Raw genomic sequence first — 20693 nt, 5'->3', positions numbered from 1 at the left:
AACTACATATCAAGGACTATAGAACATTATTTGTTCTGAAAATGTTAAAATGTCAGAACCGGAAAAATAGTACAGTAATCACAAATCATGAATGAGAGAAATTTATTAAGCTGTTGTTTAGGTATTTCAAAATGTGAAATTTATTCTAATATATTACGTTAATACAAAGAAGGGAAAAATACAAGATTATCTAAATTGACACAATAAATACATTTGACAAAATCCAATAGCCTTTGATAATAAAACACTACAAATAAAGCTTCTTTAACATAATTAAATATATTCAGAGAAAACATATAGCTAACATAACATTCATTGGTCAAAGAAAACAAGCTGCCTCTGCTTTAACCACCTGCGGAGTCTGCTCTGAAGCAATTTGTAAACAATGCCTGACTGTTCTGCTTTCAAGGGCAGATGACTCAGTTTTGTGAGGGTGTGCGGAAATTCTTGCTGAGAAATTGTCCCATTTGAGGACTGCACTCAGAGCTCTGAATGTACAACAGCATCCTTGGTGTTTCATTTTTAAATTCCCTATGTCCAGTGTTCCTCATTTTGAAATTATAGTCTCACAGATTCAAACTATCAATACGTGCAATAGAAAGTAAATTCGATAACCAACAGTCACTTTTTCTGGACTTTACCAAGAGATAATTAATGCACTCCTGGAAAGATAACTGCCCCCATGATGTATTGGCATCCTTAAGCAAGCCATAGATAAGATGCAGATGAGTACAAATCAGCTGACCTTAGTACATACTGATTTCAAACAGATTTGTTTTCTAGCAAAAAAAAAATATTTGGTACCTCACCCAGCTCTGCTCAGGGCTTACTCCAGGCTCTACTATCAGGGAACAACTCTTGGTGGGTTTAGGAACCATATGGGATGCCAGAGTTTGGACCAAGAAAGAGATGCAAGGCAACTCTTACCTGCTATACTAGACCTCCAGTACCATGGTAAGAAGTTTTAAGCATGTCCTTCCATATAACTTGGGCATAATGGATATCTGTTGGAAAAATGGCTTCTATGATGCAAAGCACTTTTGATTTACTATGATAGTGATCTATACCAGACTAAAGAACTATGAAAGAGATCTCTATTTTTATGAATAGGTTATAAGTGCTCCTGCTGTGGTGCTCAGTCATGTCATGTAGGAATCCTATCAAAGTGTGCTCTAGTTTCATTAACATAACTTGGCAAAGTACAATAGCTTTTCATTAATATTACTTGGCAAAGGAAAAACATATGTCTCGAATTATGGATAGATTCATTAAGCCTCTTAGCAATGCATACCATGCTCTATTTCATGTTTATTTAACTAAGAACTCCTCAGAACTCCACAACTTGGTGAAGAAGCACAGTGAAACTTTTACTATAAATAATAAAATGGAGCTAGTGAAGCAATGCTGTACTCTCTTTATAAGAAGAATAATATATTTCAATGATAGCAAAGGCATTTTACCATTATCATTACAAGATATGGCAAGTCATGTGCAGTTGTCTGGACCTTAAAAGAGAAAAATAGGGGAGCCAGAAACCCAGCCGCCACCGCCGGCCACGGGCAGGGGCCCCTCCGGCAGCCTGAGCCACTTCATCAGGGAGCGCAGGTCCATGTAATCGCCGACCCCCCAATAGGTCTGTGAACTAGCATCTTGACTGGCTGGGGGCGTGGTCATTACTGCAGGGGCGTGGTCTCCATTGCAAGTGGGCGTGACCTCCCCGAAAGTGGGCGTGGCCTTCTCCAGAGTGGCAGCCGCAGTTATATTTTCCATCCCCAGCACTGTGGACCATCACCCCAGCCCTTGCCATCAAATTCTGTGGGGGGAAAATTCCGGCCACCTACACTATAATACAATAATAATCCACTGGCCTACTCCAAGTCTAACAAAAGACTAATACACAATAGAAGCTGTATAGAACACCTCCTACAAACCTTCACTAGATGCCAGTTATAAGAAAGAGAAAAAATGCCAGAAAAGATCCTCAGACCCTAGAAAGAGAGAAGGGTGTCCACCAGCGACCGGCCTTATCCAGAATCCGTTACCATAATAAGAGTGAACAGTGCTGGTGAATTCCAGGGGTTTACCACTAGACAAAACAACATGAAGAAACAACGCAAATCTCCACTACAAGGTGAAGACGAAGAAAATGTTCCAGAACCCTCAACTGGGGTCGTATACAAATATGCTCTCTCCAATAAAGAACTCTGGGATGAAATGCAGAGGATGTTCAAGGACCTACTCAAAGAATCAATGGAAGAGATAGCCAGAAAACTAAAAGAAGAAGGGAAAGAAACAATAGAAAGGTTAGTCGAGAAAATACAGGAAGAAATGAGAGCAGAAACAAAAAAGCTACAGAAAGAAGTGTCACAGATAAAGGACTCGGTAGAAGTAATTAAAAACTCAGTAAGTGTCTTTAGTAATAGGATCAGTGCAGGTGAAGAAAGGATCAGTAAGCTTGAAGATGAACAACAGAAACCTCATAGGGAAAAACAAGCAATGGAAAAAGATCTCAAAATGGCTCTTAGGAGAATCAGAGACCTAGGGGATGACGCCAAGTGGAACAACATTAGAAACATCGGAGTACCAGAAGGGCAGGGAGGCAGTCCCAATTAAAAAGCCACAATCAAAGAAATCATTGCCGAAAAGATCCCAGAGTTAAAGAATGCAGACATACAGATCCAAGGAGCCAGAAGGGTGCTAGCAAAAAAAGACCCTAATAAAAACACTCCAAGATATATCATAGTCAGAACGATGGATGCTAAGGACAGAGACACAATACTATAAGCAGCAAGGTCAAAGAATGAAATCATGTTCAAAGGAGCACCTCTTAGATTTACAGAAGATCTATCAGAGGAAACCCTCCAAGCCCAAAGGCAATGGCGGGATATAGTGAAAAAGCTAAATGAAATGAATGCCTCACCAAGAATACTTTATCAAGTTAACCTCTCACTAAAACTCGATGGAACTATACACCATTTTGTAGATAAACAACAGCTCAGGAACTTCATAGACTCAAAACCAAAATTAAAAGAAGTGGTAAAGGGGCTCCTGTAGGATAAGAAGGAAAAACTTAGAAACACAACCAGCCCCTACAGAAACGTGGCACAAAATCCTATGACAATAATTTCCCTTAATGTCAACGGCCTAAATGTACCATTCAAGAGACAGAGAGTGGCAAAATGGATCCAGAAACAGAAAACAAATTTCTGCTGTCTACAAGAAACTCATCTGAACAATCAGAGCAAAAACAGACTCAAAGTAAAAGGATGGAAAACAAACCTGCAAGCAAACAACTCCCTCAAAAAAGCTGGGGTGGCCATACTATTATCCGACAACATTAATTTCACATTGAAAAAGATTAGAAGGGACAGCAAAGGGCACTTTCTCTTCATCTAGGGATACGTACAACAGGAAGAAATCACACTCTTAAATGTATACACACCTAACGAGGGAACAGCTAAATACTTGAAACAATGGATAACAGATTTTAAGGAGGACATTGCTAGCAGCACAAAAGTAGCTGGAGACTTCAACATTGCCCTATCAACTCTGGATAAATAAACAAGAACAAAACTCAGCAAGGAAACGTTGGCTTTGAAAGAAGAAATAGAAGAGAAAGGACTTGCAGACCTTTACAGGGATTTTACACTCCAAAAAGAAAGAATACACATTCTTCTCCAATGTGCAGGGAACATTTTCCAAAATAGACTGTGTGCTAGGCCACAAAACATACCTCAGTAGAATCAAGAAGATAGAAATACTAGCAACAATATTTTCAGACCACGATGCACTGAGAATAGAAATGAATCACACACAGACACGGAGAACCAAATCAAACACCTGGAAACTAAAAAACTCAATGCTGAGCAAAGAATGGATCAGGGAGGAAGTCAAGGACGAAATCAAAAGATACCTGGAAACAAATGAGAATGAAGACAAGAGCTACCAGAATTTATGGAATGCAGCGAAAGCCATATTAAGGGGAAAATTTATAGCTCTGCAAGCATACCTCAAGATGGAAGAAAGGATGCACATAAACAACTTGACTTCGCAGCTCAATATCCTAGAAAAGGATCAACAGAAGGAGCCCAAAGTAGGCAGAAGGAAAGAGATCATAAAACTTAGAGCAGAAATCAATGACATGGAAAACAAGGAAACAATCCGAAAGATCAATGAAACTAAGAGTTGGTTCTTCAAGAAAATAAATAAGATAGATAAACCACTAGCAACACTCACAAAGAAACCGAGAGAGATAACTCTAATAAACTGAATAATAAATGAGAATGGGGATATCACAACAGAAACCAAAGAAATTCAAAAGATCATCAGAGGCCACATTGAAAGTTTGTATGCCACAAAACAAGAAAACCTAGAAGAAATGGATAAATTCCGGGATTCCTATAATCTCCCAAAGCTGAATTAAGAATATATAGAGTACCTGAATAGACCTATTAACAGCAAGGAAATTGGAACTGTAATCAAAAGTCTTCCCAAAAACAAAAGCCCAGGTCCAGATGAATTCACTAGCGAATTTTTCCAAACATTTCAAGAGGACCTATTACCAGTCCTTCTCAAGCTTTTCCAGGAAATTGAAAAAACAGAAATCCTCCCAAACAGTTTCTATGAAGCCCATATCTTCCTAAAGCCATAAGGAAACAAACAGAGCACAAAAAAAGAAAACTACAGGACTATATCCTTAATGAACACTGATGTGAAGATTCTCAACAAAATACTAGCAAATAGAATTCAATAACTCTCAAAAAAATCATACATCATATAAATTCCTGGATTCCTATCATCTCCCAAAGCTGAATCAAGAAGATATAGAGTACCTAAATAGACCTATTCACATCTAGGAAATTGAAACTGTAATCAAAAGTATTCCCAAAAACAAAAGCCCAGGTTCAGATGGATTTACTAGCGAATTTTTCCAAACATTTAAAGAGGACATATTGCCAGTTCTTCTCAAGCTTTTCCAGGAAATTGAAAAAACGGAAACTCTCCTAAACAGTTTCTATGAAGCTCATATCTCTCTAATACGAAAAGGAAACAAAGACACCACAAGAAAAGAAAACTACAGGCCGATATCCCTGATGAACACGGATGCGAAGATTCTCAACAAAATACTAGCCAATAGAATTCAACAACTCATCAAAAAGATCATACATCATGACCAAGTGGGATTCATCTCAGGGATGCAAGGATGGTTCAACATTCGGAAATCAATCAACATAATCCATCATATCAACAAAAGAAAAGATAAAAATCATATGATCATATCAATAGATGCAGAGAAAGCATTTGACAAGATCCAGCACCCATTCATGATGAAAACCCTTGCCAAAATGGGGATAGAGGGGACTTTCCTCAATATAGTTAAAGCCATCTACCACAAACCTACAGCAAACATCATCCTCAATGGGGAAAAACTGAGAGCCTTCCCCCTAAGTTCAGGGACGAGACAAGGATGCCCACTCTCTCCACTGCTGTTCAATATAGTACCGGAAGTACTTGGAATAGCGATAAGGCAAAAAAAAAAGATATTCAGGGCATCCAGGTAGGAAAGGAAGAAATCAAGCTCTCACGATTCGCAGATGATATGATATTATATTTAGAGAACCCTAAAACCTCTACCAAGAAACTCCTAGAAACAATAGGCTTGTATAGTAAAGTGGCAGGCCATAAAATCAATATTCAAAAATCCATGGCTGTCCTATATGCAAATAGTGAAAGAGAAGAAAGTGACATGAAGAAAACAATTCCATTCACAATTGTGCCCCAGAAAATCAAGTACCTAGGAATCACCTTAACTAAGGAAGTAAAGGATCTGTACAAAGAAAACTACAAAACGCCACTTCAGGAAAAAAAAGAGGACACGAGGAAATAGAAAAATATCCCCTGTTCATGGATGGGGAGAATCAACATTGTCAAAATGGCAATACGTCCCAAGGCACTGTACAAATTCAATGCAATCCCTTTAAGGATACCCATGACATTCCTCAAAGAAATGGAGCAAACACTCCTGAAATTTATATGGAACAATAAGCCCCCACGAATAGCTAAAGCAATTCCTGGGAAAAAGAAAATGGGAGAAATCAACCTACCTAACTCCAAGCTCTACTACAAAGCAGTAATAATTAAAACAGCAAGTTACTGGAACAAAGGCAGAGCTGCAGACCAATGGAACAGAGTTGAATATACTGACATCTTGTCCCAAACATATAATCATCTAATCTTCTATAAGGGGGCAAGAAAAGTGAAATGGAGCAGGGAAATCCTCTTAAATAAATTGTGCTGGCAAAACTGGACGTCTACATCCAAAAAAAAGTGGGCTCAGATCTCTGCCTAACGCCATGAACAAAAGTAAGATCGAAATGGATTTATGACCTCAACATCAGACCGGAATCCCTAATGTTTATTGAAGAAAAAGTTGGCAAAACTCTCCATGATATTGAAGTTAATGGTATCTTCAAAGATGTCACACCACTGGCCGAGCAAGTGAAAACAGAGATAGACAAATGGGACTATATTAAACTACGAAGCTTCTGCACCTCCAAAGAAACAGTGACTAAAATACAAAGACATCCTACAGAATGGGAAAGAATATTCACCAAATACACATCCGACAAGGGTTTGTTATCAAGGATATACAAGGTACTGGTTAAACTACACAAGAAGAAATCACCCAACCCCATCAAAAAATGGGGTGAGGAAAGGAACAGAAACTTTCGTAAAGAAGAAATACGAATGGCAAAAAGGCACATGAGAAAATGCTCTACATCACTAATCATCAGAGAAATGCAGAACAAAACAACAATGAGATATCATTTCATACCACAGAGACTGGCCCACATCCACAAGAACAAAAGCAACAGGTGCTGGCGCAGATGTGGCGAGAAAGGGACCCTCCTTCACTGCTGGTGGGAATGCCGGCTGGTCCAACCCTTTTGGAAAACAGTATGGACGATTCTCAAAAAATTAGAATTTGATCTCCCATTTGACCCAGTTATAGCACTCCTGGGAATATATCCCAGAGAGGCAAAAATGTAGTCGAAGTGACATCTGCAATTGTTTGTTCATTGCAGCACTCTTTACAATAGCCAGAATCTGGAAAAAACCTGAGTGCCTGAGAACAGATGACTGGTTAAAGAACCTTTGGTACATTTACACAATGGAGTACTATGTAGCTGTTAGAAAAGTTGAAGTTATGAAATTTACATACAAGTGGTACTACATGGAAAGTATCATGTTAAGCGAAATGAGTCAGATAGAGCGGTATAGACACAGAAAGATTGCATTCATCTGGGGACATAAAGCAACAAAACGGGAGACTAACACCCAGGAATGGCTGAGATTAGTACCAGGAATTTTGCTCCATGACTTGAAGGCCAGCCACATGTGCTAGGTGAAAAGGAAGCTCAGATAGAGAAGAGAGTACCAAATAAAGGGTTTTGTGAAGACCCTCCCAGGGTGGAAGAGACATGCTAAAAGTAGTCTATAGACCAAGCATGATTGCCACTCAATGCCTCTCTTGCAAAACACAGTACCCAAAAGAAGAGAGAAAGAACAAGGGGGAATGCCCTGCCACAGAGGCAGGGTGGGACGGGGGGGATGGGGTGTGGGAGGAATGCTAGGGCCCGTGGTGGGGGAGGATGGGCACTGGTGGAGGGATGGGTACTTGATCATTGTATAACTGAAACCCAAGCACAAAAATTTATAAGTCTACAACTGTACCTCATGGTGTTTCACTAATAAAAAATAATAAAAAAATAAAATAAATTAAAAAAAAAAGAAAGTTGGACACAGAAATCCAGAGACTTATCATAAAATAAAACCCACTTGAGATTCCAGGCAAAAAAAACCAAAAAAACCAAAAGGGAATTCCCTGCCACAGAGGCAGGGTGGGTGGGGGGATGGGGGGTGGGAGGGATACTGGGATCCATGGTGGTGGAAAATGGGCACTGATGGAGGGATGGGTACTTGATCATTGTATAACTGAAACCCAAGCACAAAAACTTGTAAGTCTACAACTGTACCTCTTGGTTTGTCACAAATAAAAAAAAGAAAAGTTAAAAAAAAACATAGAAACCAAATCTAGATAACTGACTGAATTCACTTATCACTGTGGCAAACAAGAGAATGAAAGAAAAATTATAGAAATTCACTGTAAAGATGCATCTTTTATCAAATGATTGAATATAAAGAATGAAAAGAAAATTAAACTCAAGTGAATTATAGTCTCAATGTTTGCATGCAAAAACTGAAAATAAATATATTTTGAAGGGAACTCTATCATGGCATACATCTAGCTGTATAAACAGCTCAAATTTAAGATATTTAATCTTTGTGCTACTTCCAAACTAGATGACTTTGATACATGTTAATTTCTCCAAAACTCATTATTTATATATATGTACACAACACACACAGATAGATAGATAGATAGATAGATAACAATAAAAGATACTACATATAGTTAAAATTAAAAAAATTTGTACTTAGGGGTAAAAATTTAGGTGGGTTATTTCATGTTTCTTCTGTTCTATAAGGTACAATAAAAATTTTACTTAAAAATAGAGCTGATATTAATTTTATCACAATCACGATCATCCTGTTGTTCGTCGATTTCCTCGAGCAGGCACCAGTAACGTCTCCTTCTTCCTAGCCCTGAGATTTTAAAAGAGCCATTTCAATGCTTTTTCAGCATTAATTTTATAGTAAAACTAATTAAAGTTTGCACAGATCAAATGGAGGATATATTCTAGAAGTTAATAAAAAATATTAAACCTTAAAAAAAAGATCATACACCATGACCAAGAGGGATTCATCCTGGGGAACCAAGGATGGTTTAACATTGGGAAATCAAACAACATAATCCATCATATCAACAAAAGAAAAGATAAAAATCATATGATCATATCAATAGATTCAGAGAAAACATTTGACAAGATCCAGCACCCGTTTATGAAGAAAACCCTCTCCAAATTGGGGATAGAGGGGACTTTCCTCAATAGAGTTAAAGCCATCTACCACAAGCCTACAGCAAGCATCATCCTCAATGGGGAAAAATTAAGAGCTTTCTCCTTTAGATCAGGGATGAGACAAGGATGCCCACTCTCTCCATTACTGTTCAATATAGTATGGGATACACTTGCAATAGTGATTAGACAAGAAAAAGAGATTAAGGGCATCCAAGTAGGAAAGGAAGAAATCAAGCTCTCACTATTCGCAGATGATATGATACTGTACTTACAGAACGATAAACCTCTACCAAGAAACTCCTAGAAACAATATATCTGTATAGTAAAGTTGCAGGCTATAAAATCAATACCCAATAGTCCATGACTTTCCTAAATGCAAATAGTGAGAGAGAAGAAAACGACATGAAGAAAACAATCCCGTTCACAACTGTGCCCCAGAAATTCAACTACCTAGGAATTATCTTAACGAAAGAAGTAAAGGACCTGTACAAAGAAAACTACAAAATTATGCTTCAGGAAATAAAAGAGGACACATGGAAATGGAAAAAATATTCCCTGTTCATGGATCGGGAGGATTAACATTGTCAAAATGGCAATAGTTCCCAAAGCACTATGCAATTTCAACATGATCCCTATTAGGATGTCCATGACATTCTTCAATGAACTGGAGCAAACTCTCCTGAAATTTTTATAGAACAATAAGCCCCCCACGTATAGCTAGAGCAATACTTGGGAGAAAGAAAATGGGAGGAATCAACCTCCCTAACTTCAAACTCTACTACAAAGCAGTAATAACTAAAAGATCATGGTACTGGAAGAAAAGCAGAACATCAGACCAATGGAGCAGAGTTGAAAATACTGACATCTCCCCCCCAAACATATGATAACCTAATCTTTGATAAAGGAGCAAGGAATGTAAAGTGGTGTAAGGAAAGCCTTTTTAACAAATGGTGATGGCAAAACTGGACGGCTACATGCAAAAATAGTCTCAGATCTCTGCCTAACACCATGTTCAAAAGTAAGATCAAAATGGATTAAAGACCTCAACATCAGACCAGAGTCCATAAGGTACATTGAAGACAAAGTCGGCAAAATCCTCCATGACATTGAAGCTAATGGTGTCTTCAAAGATCTCACGCCACTGGCTAAGTAAGTGAAAACAGAGATAGACAAATGGAACTATCTTAATCTAAGAAGCTTCTGCACCTCAAAATAAACAGTGACTAAAATACAAAGACAGTACACAGAATGGGAAAGGATATTCGCCAAATACACAGTAATTTGATATCAAGGATATACAAATTACTGGTTTAACTCCACAAGAAGAAAACATCCAACCCTGTCAGTAAATGGTGTGACGAAATGAACAGATACTTCATCAAAGATGAAATTCGAATGGCTAAAAGACACATGAGATAACTCTCTATATCATTAATCAACAGGGAGATGCAGATCAAAACAACAATGTGATATCATTTCACGCCACAGAGACTGGCCCACATCCAAGAGAACAAAAGCAGCCGGTGCTGGCACGGATGTGGGGAAAAAGGGACCCTCCTTCACTGCTGGTTTGAATGCCGACTGGTTCAGCCCTTCTGGAAAACAGTATGGACGATTCTCAAAAAACTAGAAATTGAGTTCCCATTAGACACAGCAATTCCACTCCTGGGAATTTTCCCCGGAGAGGCAAAAACGTGTAGTTGAAGTGACATCTGCAGTTGTCTATTGCATTGCAGCACTGTTTACAATAGCTAGAATCTGGAAAATATCTGAGTGCCCAAGAAGAGATGACTGGTTAAAGAAGCTTTGGTACATCTACACAATGGAATACTATGTAGCTGTCAGAAAGGATGAAGTCATGAAATTTACATACAAGTGGTACTACATGGAAAGTATCATGCTAAGTGAAATGAGTCAGAAAGAGAGGGATAGACATAGAAAGATTTCATTCATCTAGGGAACATAAAGTAGCAAAATAGGAGACTAACACCCAAGAATAGCTGAGATAAGTACCAGGAGGAATACTCCATGGCTTTGAGGACAGCCACACACGGTAGGGGAAAAGGTAGCTCAGATAGAGAGTGCAGCACCAAATAAAGGGTGTTAGGAGGTTTCTCTCAGGATGGAAAACACGTGATGAGATTATACTATAGTCTGAACAAGATTGTCACTAATGTTTCTTTTGCGAACCACAGCACTCAAAAGGAGAGAGATAACAAAAGGGAATGCCCTGCCACGGTGGTAGGGTGGGATGGGGGGAAGCCGGGTGGGAGGGATACTTGGATTGGTGGTGGTGGAGAATGGGCACTGGTGGAGGGATGGGTATTCGATCATTGTATAACTGAAACCCAAGCGCAAAAATTTGTAAGTCTACAACTGTACTTCATGGTGTTTCACAATAAAAATTTAAGGGAAAAAAATAAAGTCGTAGTGTTAATGAGTGAAAGCGCTAGGACTCACAATCAGATTTTCTGGTTTTATATTCATACTTTTGTCAAGTGACTGCAAACAGCCTTTCTTTTGGATTTTATTTTCCATTGAATATTTGTATATATCAACAAAGTTTGAATTTCCTTTTGTAATTTAGAACGTTGATGAGATGAGAGCACTTTTCCTCTTTAAAGACATCATGATATGGTGATAGAGACATTGGATTGTAAATAAAATTTCTTGGTTTTATTGTCTGGAAACTAGTTAAGTTTCTGGGATTCAGATTTTTATCTTCTAGAACATAAACAAATTCTTCTGAGTTGAGCACTAATGTCCTATTCAGATGTAATGACTACTGAAAATGCCTTCAGTTGACCAATTTTCAGCAAGATGTAGGTTGCCGATCAAATGTTGCTTAAATATTTAAAATATGCACATTATCATCTGTCACTTAAATTTTTTTACCAAGAAATATTCCATGCAACAAATGACACTAACATGACAGAAAACAGCTAAAAGAATGGGAATTTTTTTATTTTTAATTTTTCCAATTAATTCATAGATTTTATTTAAATTTTATTTTACTTTATTTAGATACCTTGATTTATATGCTTATTTTCAATGGCTTTTCAGCTATACCACCTACACACCTCCATTTTCATGAGCTCGTATCCCCATCCATTCATGGTTTTCACTAGATACCCCCCTAAACCTGATTCTGGCTCCTTAAACGTTAGATTTTTTAGTTTAACCGTTGTAGTTTTGGTTGATGCTTACTATAGTGTTCTGATTAGTGGTTTTGATATTTGCGAATAATTTGCTTCTACATCATAGAGTGGAACCAGAACACTGACTCTTGCTCCTGTGTTTACCCACAGATATCCTATTGTCTCCATTATATTTATCTTCTTTTAGGCATTTTAATTCCTAGCGATAGCACAGCGGTAGGGCAGTTGCCTTGCGCACAGCCAGCACAGCCGAACCGGGTTTGATTCCTCCGCCCCTCTCGGAGAGACTGACAAGTTACTGAGAGTATCTCACGCGCACGGCAAAGCCTGGTAAGCTACCCATGATATATTCAATATGCCAAACACAGTAACTACAAGTCACAAAAATGGAGACGTTACTGGGCATGCTTGAGCAACCTAGAGCCCGTGTTTTCCCCACCTTTGCTACATACCATGAATCTCAATGAGACAGACCATTACAGAAATATTTGTGATTGGGTTTCAGTCATTATTCCAACATCCATCCTTCCACCAGTGTAAATTTTCCAGCACTAATATCGCCACTTTCTCTCCCACCACCATCTCATCTCCCCCCACATCCTGCCTATACTTTTCTTCTCTCTCTCTCTCTCTTTCTCTCTCTCTCTCTGTCTGTCTGTCTCTCTTTCTCTCTCTCTTCCTTTCTTTCTCTCCTTCTCTCCTCCCTCTCTCTTCCTCTCTCCTTTTGGGCACTGTGGTTTACAATACAGATGCTGAAATGTTATCATATATATCCCTTTACTTACTTTCAACACTCAGTTTCTGTCCACTGTGATCATTTCCAAACACTATTTTCATACTGGTCCAATCTCTATCTTACCTACCCTTCACCTCCCCAAAACACCTGTGGTAGATTCCAACCATTGACCAGTCCTCCTGGATCCTGTTTTCCTTGGCATTGGATATGATTTTAATAATATTTTATATACCACAAATTAATGCAGTCATTCTATAACTGTCCCTCTCCTACTCACTCATTTCAATCAGCATGAAAATTCACTCCATGTCCATCTATTTTATGACTTCATTTTTCCAAATATCTGAGTAGTATCCCATTGTGTCTATGTATCATTGTTTCTTATTCCAGTCATCTGTTCTCAGAGACTCAGGTTGTTTTCAGACTCTTCCTATTGTGATCAGTTGGTATAATTTGTGACCCCATGTTATATTCCCAGTAGTGGTATTGCTGTTTCAAATGGGAGCTCAATTTCTATTATTTTGAGGAATGTTCCTAGTGTTTTCCAAAAATGCTGAACCAGCCAGCATTCCCACAGAAATGGAAAAGAGTCCTTTTCTTCCTCCATCTGCACCAGAAATGGTTCTTCTTATTCTTTTGGATGTATGCCAGTCTCTGTGGTGTGAGATGATATCTTATTGTTTTGTTTGCACATAACTGCTGATTCGTGATGAAGAGAATTTTTCATTTTCCTTTGGCCATTTGAATTTCTTCTTTGATAAATTTTCTGTTCATTTCTTCTCCCCATTTTTTGATCAGGTTGGATATTTTTTGTTCTTGTAAAGTTCTACCAATGACTTGATATATACCATAGATTAATGAGAACATCTGGTGTTTTACCTTGTTCTCTGGCTTCATTTACCATGAGGTCTTCCAGTTTCATCCATATTGCTTGCAGCAAATAAAATTATTTTTTATCATTCTTTGTAACTGAGGACTCCATTTTGTATTCACAACTTCATTTTCCTCTCTTACGTTGTTAGGTACCTGATTTATTTACATAAACTGGCTATTGTACCACAATAAAGTACGACAATGAAGATAGGTATGCATATATCTTTTAGAATAGACATCTTTGTGTCTTGTAAGTAGTGGGTTTACTGGGTCATATGGTTACATTTCTCTTTTTTTAGAAATTTCCATCACATTTTAATAAGGGCTGAACTAAAGCAGCATTCCTACCAAGTATGCATAAATGTTCCTTTTTCACCACATCTCCACCAGCACATGTCATTCATATACTTTTTTATATATGCTTTTTCACTGGTTTGAGGTAATACCTTGTTGTAATTCTAGTTCAGATTGACCCAATATCAAGTGATGATGATATTTTTTCACATGCCTACTTATCATCTGTCTCTCTTCTTGAGAAAATATTTAAAGATTACATATATAAAATATGGTATTACCCAACAGACATAAAGAAACTTATAATTTAAAAATAAAAATACAATGGGATTTTTTCCTAAGGCCAAATAAACTTTTAATATAAATATGTTAGTTTCAGAACCTGAAGAACTTACCATCAGTACTCATCAATACATTGGCTCGACTCTTCACACGCTACCTGTCTGAATGCAAGGTTCCATCCCAATGGAAAACCAGCAGGACTGTACTACTATACAAGAAAGGAGACATCCACGACATTGGCAACTATCGCCCAATCTGCCTATTGTCTGTCATCTACAAACTATTCACTCGAGTCATCCTGAATAGGATTAGCAGAACACTAGATGAAGGAAAACCATGCGAACAAGCTGGATTCCAAAAAGGATTCAGTACCATCGACCATATCCACACGATTACTAAGCTCATTGAGGTTTCTTGGCAGTTCAAGATGCCGCTCTGTCTAACGTTCATTGATTTAAAAAAGGCCTTTGATTCTGTTGAGACGGAAGCGGTCATGGAAGCCCTAGCCAATCAGGGCGTACAAACTCAATACATCAGGATCCTTCGTGAGCTCTATTGCGGATTCACTACCAAGATCTAAGCATAATACAAAGAAGTAATCATCCATATCAAGAGAGGGGTTCAGCAGAGTGATACCATTTCACCAAAACTCTTCAGTGCCACCCTCGAGAACATCATGCGACCACTGGAATGGGAAAACATGGGAGTGAAGATAGATGGTCGGCAACTACACCACCTCCGCTTTGCTGATGACATCGTTCTAATAACACCAAACATCAGTCAAGCGGCACAAATGCTGAACGACTTTGACCATGAATGTGGAAAGGTCGGACTACAGCTGAATCTTACAAAGACAATGTTTATGAGAAACAGCCTTGTTCCTGACGCTCCATTCGCTCTCAACGGAACCACCATCTCCGAATGCAACAGTTATATATACCTAGGTCGGGAAATCAACATGATGAATGACCTGGCACCTGAGTTACGCAGGAGGAAGAGAGCGGCTTGGAATGCCTTCAAGAGCATTGAAGAAATAACTAAAAGGACAAAGAACCTCCAGCTACGAGCACATTTCTTTGTTTCCACTATTCTTCCTGCATTAACATATGCCTCAGAGACCTGGACCCTACGAAAACGGGATGAGAACGCTATTCGGGTCTCTCAAAGAGGAATCGAAAGAACTATGCTTGGAATATCACGATTCACTCAAATGAGAGATAGAATCCGGAGTTCTGATCTTTGTCAATGCTCAAGAATCAGGGACGCTGTCTCATTTGCCAAGACATCAAAAATCAGATGGGATGGACATGTAATGAGGTTTACAGACAACCGCTGGACTAGAGCCATTACTGATTGGATTCCATGGGACATCAAAAGATCACGTGGAAGCCCACCTACAAGATGGTCAGACTTCTTCGTCAAGACCCTAAATGATCGGTTTGAGGCCCTGCATGTTCCTAGAACGAACAGATACCATTGGGCTACGCTAGCACGCAACCAGGATGAATGGAGACGTTAATGGCACCCGCTCGAATAAATCGATGAATAACGGGGATTAAGTGATTAAGTGATTAAGTGATTAAGTGAGTTTCAGAAGAGTAAGTATGTGATGCTCTTACTTAATCTGCAGTCCATATTTAATTTTTTTACTTTAACTATTTTTTTAAATTTTTATTAGTGAGATACCATGAGGTACAGTTGTAGACTTACAAATTTTGTGCAATGGGAATTTAAAATAACAAAGAAACTTAATTGACTTTGCACTCCCAAATTGTACAAATGACTAAGAAACACATAAAAACAATTTTCTACATAATTAATAATTAGGTAACAGTAAATCAAAACCAGAATGAGCTATCACTTCACATATACTCATCCACTTTAGGAGGATGACTATAATTTAAAAACAGAAAATTTCATGTGCTGGATAAGTGTAAATAAATTTGAAACCTCAAACTTTAGTGGCAGGAACATGATGAGAAAAAGTTACCATAGAAAAATTTGGTGATTGGTCAGTGTTGAACACAGCGTATGACTAATTTAATACAAAAGAGTAGTACTGCACTGTAGCACTGTCCTCCCGTTGTTCGTCGATTTGCTCAAGCGGAACCAAAAACGGCTCCATTGTGAGACTTGTTACTGTGTTTGGCATATCCAATACGTCACAAGTAGCTTGCCAGGCTTTGCCGTGCGGGTGAGGCACTCTTAGTAGCTTGCAGGCTCACCGAGAGGGGCAGAGGAATTGAACCCGGGTCGGCCACGAGCAAGGCAAACGCCCTACCTGCTGTGCTATTGCTCCAGCCCACAAAAGAGAAAATTTTTAAAAAATTCAGGAAAATCTGTATATGTAAATATTTATAACAGCATTATTCACTATCATCATAAAAGCGAAGTAACCCAAATATTTGTCAACTTATGAAAATTTGGCCTATCTCAACATATATAACAGTAAATGAAATGATACATCCTCCAATATGGATGAATCCTGATAATATTGCACTAAGTAAAAACGTTAGACACAAAATATCACATACTGTATAATTATATTTATGTGACAATGCTCAGAATATGCAAATCTATAGAGATATGAAATGGCTTGCTTTTTCAGGAGAGAAGAGGAAAGAGTTTACATGAGAATATTCAAAAGAGTGCTATTCTTTTTTGCAGTGGTGAAAATGTTTTGGGAGTTGTGATAGTTACACAAAATTATCAATGTGCTCAATCTTGATTAATTTTACACTAGAAAATGGTGAGGTTATGATGAAAACAAATGGACAAAAATGAGTGAAAATACAAAATATAATATTATATAAACCTAACTTAATGGAAAGCTAAATTATCAATCATAAATTGATAGAGAGATAACTTCAGAACAAAGGAAAATTCTTCTTCACTTAATCACTTAACTTCCCGTTAATCGGCGATTTGCTCGAGCGGGCGCCAGTAACGTCTCCATTTGTCCCTGTCGCGTGCTAGTGTAGCCCAATGGCATCTCTTCGCTCCGGGAACATGGAGGGCCTCAAACCGATCGTTCATGATCTTGACAAAGAAGTCTGACCATCTGGTAGGTGGGCGGCCACGCGGTCTCTTGACATCCCGTGGAATCCAATCAGTAACAGCTCTAGTCCAACGGTCGTCTTTAAATCTCATTACGTGACCAGCCCATCTGATTTTCGACACCTTGGCATATGAGACAGCGTCCCTGATCCTTGATCGTCGACGGATGTCAGAATTAGGGATTCGTTCTCTCATTTTAGTGAAACGTGTTATTCCAAGCATAGCTCTTTCTATTCTTCTTTGGGAGACCTGAATGGCGTTCTCATCTTGTTTGCGTAGGGCCCAGGTCTCTGAGGCATATGTTAATGCAGGAAGAACAGTGGAATCAAAGAGATGTGCCCGGAGCCGGAGGTTCTTCGTCCTCTTAGCTATTTCTTCGACGTTCTTGAAGGCGTTCCAAGCCGCTCTCTTCCTCCTGCGCAGCTCGGGTGCCAGGTCATTTCTCATGTTGACCTCTCGACCTAGGTACACATAGCTGTTGCATTCGGAGATGGTCGTTCCATTGAGAGCGAATGGGGCGTCAGGAAAAAGGCTGTTTCTCATAAACATTGTCTTCGTAAGATTCAGCTGTAGTCCTACCTTTCCACACTCACGGTCAAAGTCGGCCAGCATTTGTGCCGCTTGGCTGATGTTTGGTGTTATTAAAACAATGTCATCAGCAAAGCGGAGGTGGTGTAGTTGCCGACCATCTATCTTCACTCCCATTCCTTCCCATTCCAGTCGTCGCATGATGTTCTCGAGGGTGGCACTGAAGAGTTTCGGTGAAATGGTATCACCCTGCCGCACCCCTCTCTTGACATCAACGATCACTTCTTTGTAGAATGGTGAGATCCTGGTAGTGAATCCGCAATACAGCTCACGGAGGATCCTGATGTATTGGGCTTGAATGCCCTGATTGGCTAGGGCTTCAATGACCACTTCCATCTCAACAGAATCAAAGGCCTTCTTTAAATCAATGAACGTTAAGCAGAGCGGCATCTTGAACTCCCGAGAAACCTCAATGAGCTTGGTTACCGTGTGGATATGGTCGATGGTGCTGAATCCTTTGCGGAACCCTGCTTGCTCGCATGGTTGTCCTTCATCTAGTGTTCTGCCAATCCTATTCAGGATGACTCGAGTGAACAGCTTGTAGATGACAGACAATAGGCAGATCGGCGATATTTGCCAATGTCATGGATGTCTCCCTTCTTGAACAGTAGTACGGTCCTGCTGGTTTTCCTTTGGGACGGAACCTTGCATTCAGACAGGTAGCGAGTGAAGAGCCGAGCCAGTGTATTGATGAGTACTGACGGCAGGTTCTTCAGGTGTTCAGGTCTGACCTTGTCTGGGCCGGGTGCTGTTTGCTTCTTTACCAACGAAATGGCGTGTCGGATTTCGGAAGGGAGAACGTTAGGAACGACATACCCATCCTGTGGAATTTGGTATGTCGGCAAGTGGACATGGCTATCGAAGAGATTTGAGTAGAAGTCATGGATAATCTTCTCCATTGCCGTTCTGGAGGATGTGATGGATCCATCAGGACGTCGGAGGGCAGTCATCTTGGTCTTATAGTTGGCGAAGGACAGGCGGGCGTTACGAATACTTTTCATGGCTTCTGCCGCATCTATCAGTACTTCTGCTCTTCTCTCTTTGAGGTCTTCCTTGATCGCATCTCTGCACTGCTTTGCAAGCTCGGACGTTAGCTTGCGGTTGCCTGAGGCATGCGCCAAACCACGCTGGCGAATTAGCTCAAGAGTTTTCGAAGATAGGCGACTTTTTGTGGCTATCTCTCTCTTGGCGTTCCTCGCACATTCATGGAGGTGCTGAACCAGTCGATCGTATTCCTCGTCAATGTTGTCAACAATGGCATCTTCCCATGTTGCCGCAATAGTACCAAAGAGTTCCCAGTTGGTGGTCATTCTGGGAGTTCTCTTTTGAACTTTGCAGCCCTTTCTCCCCGCTCTGTGAAGTAGAATTTTGCACGAAGGAGACGGTGGTCCGATCCCGTTCGAAATTTTGGGACAACAGCGACATCAGTCAGGCAAAACCGTCGATTGAATATGATGTGGTCTATTTCGTTGTGGAATCGTCCACCGGGAGACTCCCATGTCCATCATTTAGATTCTGCGTTCTGGAACTGTGAGTTACCATGAATGGTCTTGGTCGACATGATGAACTCAGACAGTCTCTCACCCTGTTCGTTCCATTCTAGGCCATGGGTCCCGATGTGAAGTTCTTCAGCTGATCTTCTCGGTCCTATCTTGGCATTAAAATCACCCACAATGATCTTGTAGAAGGTGTGGTCTTCTTTATAGAACTTCTCTAGCTCCATGTAGAACTTCTCGATTTCTCTTTCATCATAATGAGATGTTGGTGCGTAGACAACGAAGATAGAAACTGCAGGCAGTGAGCCACATCTATTCAAATGTAAACGTCCGATTCGGGTTGTTAGACATTCGAATGAATCAATGCTCTTGGCCAAGTTTGTGTTGACAAGGACACCGACGCCTCCAACACCTCTTTTATCGCATGTTCCGAGGAACAATTCTTCTCCGGTGTCAAAAACAGCATGGTGAGATTCGTGCCTTCTTGTCTCGGTCAGACCAATGATGTCGTACTTGATCATTCGCGCTTGTACCATCAGGTCCTCGATGGATGCATCTGATGCTAGCGTACGTGCATTGAAAGTACAGACGATCATTTTTGTCTTCCTTCGTTGTGGCAGCCTAGATCGGCCTTGAGATTTTGTCGGCCTCTCCTTTCTCATCCTTCTCAGTGCTGCCATGTCGGTGAAGCCTTCAGGGTCAGGTGAATGAGACCAGTTGTAGTTACTGGTTTTGGCATATCGAATACACAGCGGATAGCTTGCCAGGCTCTTCCGTGCGGGCGGAATACTCTCGGTAGCTTGCCAGTCTTTCCGAGAGGTATAGAGGCTTTTGGGGTGGCCTCTAATCACCCTTGTAGGTGTTACCATATTTGAACCCTATCAAATATGGTACGACAATTCCAGAAGATGGATATTTAGGTTCTTATGATGGGTCCGGAAAGCGTCCTGGAGTGTGGCGACGGCTGGGTAGTGGAAGTAGTGTCGAGAGTGGAAATCTGCCAGTGGGGTATTTATCTGGGTAGGGTGGGTCTCCTGTGCACAATTCGATCCCTGGGTGGTTGATGGAAGCAGACAGGGCAGGGTAGGGTGGGGCTCCTGATTAGAATCCCTTTGTCACCTGTGGTGGTGGGAGCAAGCAGAGAAGCTCTGTCCCTGGGTCCGCCAAGCCTGGAGTCCAAGGTCTCAGAGAGTTCCACTTACCTTGTTCTGTGGGTCTTCAGTTGTGC

The 20693-nt window shown here is 40.0% G+C and overlaps 1 pseudogene; it reads left to right on the top strand.

Annotated features, from left to right (window-relative positions):
- The first annotated feature begins 446 nt into the window (after window positions 1-446).
- Window positions 447-20693, top strand: part of LOC130038117 (COP9 signalosome complex subunit 3-like) — a 107582-nt pseudogene continuing 87335 nt past the window's right edge.

This window comes from Sorex fumeus, unplaced genomic scaffold (assembly GCF_029834395.1).
Source record: "Sorex fumeus unplaced genomic scaffold, SorFum_2.1 ptg000073l, whole genome shotgun sequence".
Taxonomy (NCBI): domain Eukaryota; kingdom Metazoa; phylum Chordata; class Mammalia; order Eulipotyphla; family Soricidae; genus Sorex; species Sorex fumeus.
This window is presented reverse-complemented; position numbering and strand designations above follow the sequence as displayed.